At 48.5% G+C, this 8,962-nt stretch overlaps 1 protein-coding gene across 1 annotated transcript in view; it reads right to left on the reverse strand.

The window, feature by feature from the left end:
• LOC109882999 (agouti-related protein-like) overlaps positions 1-1,214 on the reverse strand; it is a 7,944-nt gene extending 6,730 nt beyond the window's left edge. Inside the window, exon 1 of the mRNA XM_031812364.1 lies at positions 633-1,214. The gene's annotated coding sequence lies outside the window, so the exon portion shown is untranslated. The remainder of the gene's footprint in view (positions 1-632) is intronic.
• Between the last annotated feature and the right edge of the window lie 7,748 nt (positions 1,215-8,962).

Raw genomic sequence — 8,962 nt, forward strand, 5'->3', positions numbered from 1 at the left:
GACTGAGAGAGACACAGAGAGAGATACAAAGAAAGAGAGACAGAAAGAGAGAGAGACAGAGAGAGAGATAGAGAGAGATACAGAGAAAGAGAGAGAGAGAAAGAGAGAGAGATACAGATATAGAGAGAGAGACAGAGAGAGAGATACAGAGAAAGAGAGATACAGAGAGAGAGATAGAGAGAGACAGAGAGAGAGACAGAGAGAGATAGAGAGAGACCTGAGAGAGATAGAGACAGAGTTAGAGGCAGAGAGAGAAAGAGATGGAGAGAGAAAGCGACAAAGAGGAAGACCGAGAGAGACACAGAGAGATACAAAGAAAGAGAGACAGAGAGAGAGAGAGACAGAGAGAGAGAGAGACAGAGAAAGTGACGGAGAGAGAGAGAGACAGAGAGAGAGAGAGAGACAGAGAGAGAGACAGAGAGAGAGACAGAGAGAGAGAGAGAGAGAGAGAGACAGAGGGAGACACAGAGGGAGACAGCGAGAGACAGAGAGATAGAGACAGAGAAAGAGGGAGACAGAGACAGAGAGAGACACAGAGGGAGACAGCGAGAGACAGAGAGATAGAGACAGAGAAAGAGGGAGACAGAGACAGAGAGAAACACACAGAGCAGCTACTGGGTTGTTCAGCTCACCTGTGGCTCTGTGGACTCCTGTGTCTGTGAGTGATCCTCCCATGGTGAGACCAAGAGTCTCTTTATAAAGATGCCCTGAGGAGGGAAGGAGGGAGGAGGTAAGGAGGGATGAGGGAGGCCAGCCCACAGCAGCAGCTACATGGGGGGGGGGATGAAGAGGAGGAGTGCTCACAGTCATGGGCCTTTTCTCAATTGCAAAAACCCTGCGTCCTCTCTTCTCTCTACTCGTCTCCTTATCAAAACCCATTAGTGGAGAAGGTGAGAGGGGTGGGAGTATGCAATTGTTAAAAGCATAGCGTTGCCTAGCTCTCTTCAGCCCAGGGTCGTAGTCATAAGCGTCCACAGTAGCAAAATGCTTTGCAATGGATAATGAAAATGAGTGTTTGTTATTGGACACATTTAGGTAGTCCCTCCCTGTTTCAGACCATTTTCTTCTTGCTTGGTTCCTAGTAAATAGGAGAGTAGTGGGCAGAAGGAGTGGTCATAGAGATAGTCAGTGTGGCTCCCCTGACTCCTCCCTGAATCCTCCCTGACTCCTCCCCGAATCCTCCCTGACTCCTCCCTGTTTCAGACCGTTTTCTTCTTGCTTGGTTCCTAGTGAATAGGAGAGTAGTGGGCAGAAGGAGTGGTCATAGAGATAGTCAGTGTGGCCTCCCTGAATCCTCCCTGAATCCTCCCTGACTCCTCCCTGACTCTTTTCTGACTCCTCCCTGACTCTATCCTGACTCCTCCCTGAATCCTCCATGACTCCTCCCTGACTCTTTCCTGACTCCTCCGTGACTCCTCCCTGAATCCTCCATGACTCCTCACTGGCCCCTCCCTGACTCCTCCCTGACTCCTCCCTGACTCTTTCATGACTCCTCCCTGGCCCCTCCCTGACTCCTCCCTGACTCTTTCCTGACTCTTCCCTGGCTCTTTCCTGACTCCGCCCTGACTCTGCCCTGACTCTGCCCTGACTCTGCCCTGACTCCTCCCTGTCTCCATCCCTTGACCATGTGATAATAACATAGAAACCCTTACCATGTTCAAATAAATGGCAAATAGATCTACCTTTTACATGCTTCTGATTGGTGAACGTAACAGATGTACTGTTCCCAGAAGTGTTCTTCATTGACGTGGTTATTTACAAGGCTTCAATCAAGTCCTCAGTCAAAAAACAAGGGAGCTGCGGCACAAACAGAACCCCTATTTCATATGTAGTGCACTACCTATGACCAGTCAAATGTAGTGCACTATCTATGACCAGTCAAATGTAGTGCACTATCTATGACCAGTCAAATGTAGTGCACTACCTAAATGTAGTGCACTATCTATGACCAGTCAAATGTAGTGCACTACCTAAATGTAGTGCACTACCTATGACCAGTCAAATGTAGTGCACTACCTAAATGTAGTGCACTATCTATGACCAGTCAAATGTAGTGCACTACCTATGACCAGTCAAATGTAGTGCACTACCTATGACCAGTCAAATGTAGTGCACTAAACAGGGAATAGGCTTCCATTTGGGATTCCTCTTTGTTTTTGGGGATTGTTGACTTGACCTCCCTCTGTGTGTACGTACTTTAGTCTTGCCTTAATGTGCACATAACGAAAACCCTTCATGGACACAGGAAACATAATAGTTTTCTATGTGAACATGGTTCATTAACTAGTCGGCTACTCAGTGGAAGAACCTGAAAGTAGAGGCACTCTCCTCTTTAATACGATGTCATGTAACGGGATTCTTCCATCTAAGGAGAGGAGGACCCAAAACCCAACACCAAACAGGCTACCTAAATATGGTTCCCAATCAGAGACAATGACTAACACCTGCCTCTGATTGAGAACCATATCAGACATAGAAATAGACAAACTAGACACACAACATAGAATGCCCACTCAGATCACACCCTGACCAAACCAAAACATAGAAACATACAAAGCAAACTATGGTCAGGGTGTGACATGGCATCCCACATCCTCTTTAATGGAGGTACAGTGGGCTCCAAAATGACTGGCACCTCTGACTGGCAACGCACAAACAATATAATTATAGAGATAAACTCAAAATACCAACATGTGAGAAATGAGAGAGCACCTTCTTCCAATCATAATTTAAATGACGTTTGGTAAACTCCAAGCGCTTTGCGTCTGTGTCTTGGGGTCAGAAAGGGCTTTCTTCTGGCAACCCTTCTAAAGAGCCTGTGGTTGTGGTTGTGGAGTCTGATGGTGCTTTCTTCTAGCAACCCTTCTAAAGAGCCTGTGGTTGTGGTTGTGGAGTCTGATGGTGCTTTCTTCTGGCAACCCTTCCAAAGAGCCTGTGGTTGTGGAGTCTGATGGTGCTTTCTTCTGGCAACCCTTCCAAAGAGCCTGTGGTTGTGGAGGTGGAGTCTGATGGTGCTTTCTTCTGGCAACCCTTCTAAAGAGCCTGTGGTTGTGGAGTCTGATGGTGCTTTCTTCTGGCAACCCTTCCAAAGAGCCTGTGGTTGTGGAGTCTGATGGTGCTTTCTTCTGGCAACACTTCCAAAGAGCCTGTGGTTGTGGAGGTGGAGTCTGATGGTGCTTTCTTCTAGCAACCCTTCCAAAGAGCCTGTGGTTGTGGAGGTGGAGTCTGATGGTGCTTTCTTCTGGCAACCCTTCCAAAGAGCCTGTGGTTGTGGAGGTGGAGTCTGATGGTGCTTTCTTCTGGCAACCCTTCTAAAGAGCCTGTGGATGTGGAGGTGGAGTCTGATGGTGCTTTCTTCTGGCAACCCTTCCAAAGAGCCTGTGGTTGTGGAGGTGGAGTCTGATGCTGCTTTCTTCTGGCAACCCTTCCAAAGAGCCTGTGGTTGTGGAGTCTGATGGTGCTTTCTTCTAGCAACCCTTCCAAAGAGCCTGTGGAGGTGGAGTCTGATGGGGCTTTTTTGAAACCTGGTGACCCCTAGACGCCACCAAGGCCTGCAATTCTTTCCCAGTGATTCTTGGGGACATCGTTGCTTCTCTCAACATCCTCCTCCCGAGGAAGCTAAATGCATTTGTGTCCTCTACCCGTGTGTCCTCTACCCGTGTGTCCTCTACCCGTGTGTCCTCTACCCGTGTGTCCTCTACCCGTGTGTCCTCTACCCGTGAGGTTTTCAACTGTTCTATATCGTTTTAATGTTTTAATAATTGTCCTGACAGCTCAGTGGTATGACAGGGCTCAGTGGTATGACAGGGCTCAGTGGTATGACAGGGCTCAGTGGTATGACAGGGCTCAGTGGTATGACAGGGCTCAGTGGTATGACAGGGCTCAGTGGTATGACAGGGCTCAGTGGTATGACAGGGCTCAGTGGTATATTCAATCGTTTGTGGATCTCCTTGTAGCCGTTTCCAGATTTATGAAGGTCTACGACCATCTGGCTCTTTGTGAACTGTTCTTTTCCTCATGGTGTTGGATGACAAAGGGATACTGCATGGTGTTACGCTCGTGGAAATGATCGGACCAAGGTGCAGCGTGGTAGGTGTAACAGTATAACTTTAGACCGTCCCCCTCGCCCATACCCGGGAGCCTCTGCACACATCAACAACAGTCACCCCTCGAAGCATCGTTACCCATCGCTCCACAAAAGCCACAGCCCTTGCAGAGCAAGGGGAACCACTACTTCAAGGTCTCAGAGCAAGGGGAACCACTACTTCAAGGTCTCAGAGCAAGGGGAACCACTACTTCAAGGTCTCAGAGCAAGGGGAACCACTACTTCAAGGTCTCAGAGCAAGGGGAACCACTACTTCAAGGTCTCAGAGCATGGGGAACCACTACTTCAAGGTCTCAGAGCAAGGGGAACCACTACTTCAAGGTCTCAGAGCAAGTGACGTCACCGATTGAAACGCTATTTAGCACGCACCACCGCTAACTAAGCTAGCCGTTTCACATCCATTACATAGGCGTACATTCTATAGACGCATTACCGGCACCCCTCGAAAGCCGCAGCCCTTGCAGAGCAAGGGGAACCACTACTTCAAGGTCTCAGAGCAAGGGGAACCACTACTTCAAGGTCTCAGAGCAAGGGGAACCACTACTTCAAGGTCTCAGAGCAAGGGGAACCACTACTTCAAGGTCTCAGAGCAAGTGACGTCACCGATTGAAACGTATATTTAGCACGCACCACTGCTAACTAAGCTAGCCGTTTCACATCCATTACATAGGCGTACATTCTATAGACGCATTACCCAACCCCTCCTATATAGACACATTACCCAACCCCTCCTATAGACACATTACCCAACCCCTCCTATATAGACACACTACCCAACCCCTCCTCTATAGACACATTACCCAACCCCTCCTATATAGACACATTACCCAACCCCTCCTATAGACACATTACCCAACCCCTCCTATATAGACACATTACCCAACCCCTCCTATAGACACATTACCCAACCCCTCCTATATAGACACATTACCCAACCCCTCCTATAGACACATTACCCAACCCCTCCTATAGACACATTACCCAACCCCTCCTATAGACACATTACCCAACCCCTCCTATAGACACATTACCCAACCCCTCCTATATAGACACATTACCCAACCCCTCCTATATAGACACATTACCCAACCCCTCCTATAGACACATTACCCAACCCCTCCTATAGACACATTACCCAACCCCTCCTATAGACACATTACCCAACCCCTCCTCTATAGACACATTACCCAACCCCTCCTATAGACACATTACCCAACCCCTCCTATAGACACATTACCCAACCCCTCCTATAGACACATTACCCAACCCCTCCTATATATACACATTACCCAACCCCTCCTATAGACACATTACCCAACCCCTCCTATATAGACACATTACCCAACCCCTCCTATAGACACATTACCCAACCCCTCCTATAGACACATTACCCAACCCCTCCTATAGACACATTAACCAACCCCTCCTATATAGACACATTACTCAGACACACAGTATGTTATAGAAGCTGGATCCTCATTAATAAGTAGCTGATTACAGATGGCTTGTTTAGCACTTAATGTGAAGGAAAATACCCAGAAGTCATTGTTTTTCCATTCCTTTGACCTCACGGTAACTAATGACTCTCAACATAGTTGTTCAGTGCTTCACAGAGCTGGCTATGACGTCTGATTCCATGAACCATTTGTACTGGGGGAAGGTTTGTTCATGTAAGCAAATATAGTTTGTTTTTAACGTGCCACTTATCTCGATGATTGCTTATAGTATTTTGTAATAATGCATAACAATTCTCAGACGGCCGAAAACGGTAAGTACAGAATATTTTGCACAGGTCTATGTGTAACAATCTTTTATAAAATAATGAATAATGCTCTATTTTATTAGGTAAACAGGAAGTACCAAGTCAACCTGTTGTTATTATGATTCAATATATTTCTCAGTAAAAACGTCAAATTTGAGTACAAATCCATTTGTCGATCTGGTCAATTTGTGGTCTAATGTATGTAGTAGCTCATTCGGATGTAATATACTCAGAATGGGGACTGATAGCGAGAGGCTTGATGCATTTCCTGGAATTGGTGAGTCGCCAAAACCTTTGCAAATACATCTCACAACGCATCTTGTTGAACTCTGCATTGCTTTTAGGGCCATATTTAATTTAATAGATTTTTTAAAATGTTATTTATATAATGTTTCATAGAACATTTTTAATGGGAATTCCTGGCAGTGGTTATTTATGGTGGTCAGCTTAAGTCAGTACGGAAGTAACACATGAAAGCAATCAATCATCAGTTTGGATGATGGTATACAGTAGGTCAACCAGTGGGAGGGGGGGGGGCTAGGTCTGGGTCTAATGCGCATCAGCATGGGGTGGGGGGGGGGGCTGGAGGCCTAGGTCTGGGTCTAATGAGCATCAGCATGTGGGGGGGGGGGGCTGGAGGCCTAGGCCTGGGTCTAATGAGCATCAGCATGGGGTGGGGGGGGGGCTGGAGGCCTAGGTCTGGGTCTAATGAGCATCAGCATGGGGCGGGGGGAGCTGGAGGCCTAGGTCTGGGTCTAATGAGCATCAGCATGGGGTGGGGTGGTGGTGGGGGGCTGGAGGCCTAGGTCTGGGTCTAATGAGCATCAGCATGGGGCGGGGGGAGCTGGAGGCCTAGGTCTGGGTCTAATGAGCATCAGCATGGGGTGGGGGGGGGGCTGGAGGCCTAGGTCTGGGTCTAATGAGCCTCAGCATGGGGCGGGGGGGGGCTGGAGGCCTAGGTCTGGGTCTAATGAGCATCAGCATGGGGTGGGGTGGTGGTGGGGGGCTGGAGGCCTAGGTCTGGGTCTAATGAGCATCAGCATGGGGTGGGGGGGGGGGGCTGGAGGCCTAGGTCTGGGTCTAATGAGCATCAGCATGGGGTGGGGGGGGGGCTGGAGGCCTAGGTCTGGGTCTAATGAGCATCAGCATGGGGTGGGGGGGGGGCTGGAGGCCTAGGTCTGGGTCTAATGAGCATCAGCATGGGGCGGAGGGGGGGGGGGGCTGGAGGCCTAGGTCTGGGTCTAATGAGCATCAGCATGGGGTGGGGGGGGGGGCTGGAGGCCTAGGTCTGGGTCTAATGAGCATCAGCATGGGGCGGAGGGGGGGGGGGGGGGCTGGAGGCCTAGGTTTAGGTCTAATGAGCATCAGCATGGGGTGGGGGGGGCTGGAGGCCTAGGTCTGGGTCTAATGAGCATCAGCATGGGGTGGGGGGGGCTGGAGGCCTAGGTCTGGGTCTAATGAGCATCAGCATGGGGTGGGGGGGGCTGGAGGTCTAGGTCTAATGAGGGGGAGTTGCTGCTAAGTGGAAAGGCCTACAGTAGATCTATGCATTAACATTTCCATGTTGAGAAATATTCAACAAAATGCTATGATGCTAATGGAGATACGTAAAGGCCCAGTGCATAAAAAAAAATGTGTTTTATACAAGTAGTTCCACACTATGAAGACCTCAGAGTCCAAGCCTCACCCCGATGGTCACGCAGAGAATGATTCTAGCTCCGATGGAGTGACATTTTTTTGAAGAAAATTTAATCTCTTCCTTTTGGCTGATCCATATGCAGTTTTTTTTCTTCCAGAGGGAGCAGGTACTATGAGTCACGTCCCTCAGGACAAGACCTGTGACTGCGGAGCAGGGCGCCTCTGAAAGGAGCACTGGGGTGGTGTTAAAGAGATGTTGGCAACGAGGCCCTTTATCTACTGACCCAGAGTCAGAGATCGTTTATCTACTGACCCAGAGTCAGATGAAGCCCTTAATCTACTGACCCAGAGTCAGGTGGTCTCCTTTATCTACTGACCCAGAGTCATATGCGGCCCTTTATCTACTGACCCAGAGTCAGATGAGGTCCTTTATCTACTGACCCAGAGTCAGATGAGGTCCTTTACCTACTGACCCAGAGTCAGATGAGGTCCTTTAATCTACTGACCCAGAGTCAGATGAGGCCCATTATCTACTGACCCAGAGTCAGATGAAGTCCTTTATCTAATGTCTAATGTCATCCCAATGGGGATGGGACAAATTCTCTAACATTGAAAGGAAGCAATCCTCTCTGTACTTTTCCAGGTACAACCTTCTCAAACCTCAGCACCACTGAGAGGCTTTCAGTCCTTTGGCCCTTCTTTCCTACTGATCCACCTTTTGGCCTCAATCACTCTGCCTCCCCGTCACATTTTCTTTACTATGGTCTGTGGATAATGGGACACCGGGGAGGACTCCCCTCCACCTGGCATAAACACCAGGGACATGGCTTTTAATCTGCTTCCCATTAAGCTTCTCCATTTGTAGAATCTTCCCTTTGCTGAGCCTGACTACCACAAAATAGAAATAATCTACCTTTTCCTGTCACGACTTCTGCCCGAAGTTGTTGCCTCTCCTTGTTCGGCCGGTGCTCGGCGTCACCGGTCTTCTAGCCATCATCGATCCATGTTTCATTTTCTGTTGGTTTTGTCTTGTCTTCCCACACACCTGGTTTCAATCCCATTCATTACCTGTTGTGTATTTAACCCTCTGTTTCCCCTCATGTCTTTGTCAGAGATTGTTTTATGGTGTATAGGTGCGTGACGGGTCTATGTATGTATGTATGTATGTATGTATGTATGTATGTATGTATGTATGTATGTATGTATGTATGTATGTGTGTGTGTGTGTGTGTGTGTGTGTGTGTGTGTGTGTGTGTGTGTGTGTGTGTGTGTGTGTGTGTGTGTGTGTGTGTGTGTGTGTGTGTGTGTGTGTGTGTGTGTGTGTGTGTGTGTGTGTGTGTGTGTGTGTGTGTGTGTGTGTGTGTGTGTGTGTGTGTGTGTGTGTGTGTGTGTGTGTGTGTGTGTGTGTGTAGAGCATGTTAAGTGGACTTATATTAAAAGACTCCATTTGCACTCCG

This window comes from Oncorhynchus kisutch, unplaced genomic scaffold (genome assembly GCF_002021735.2).
Source record: "Oncorhynchus kisutch isolate 150728-3 unplaced genomic scaffold, Okis_V2 Okis03b-Okis08b_hom, whole genome shotgun sequence".
Taxonomy (NCBI): domain Eukaryota; kingdom Metazoa; phylum Chordata; class Actinopteri; order Salmoniformes; family Salmonidae; genus Oncorhynchus; species Oncorhynchus kisutch.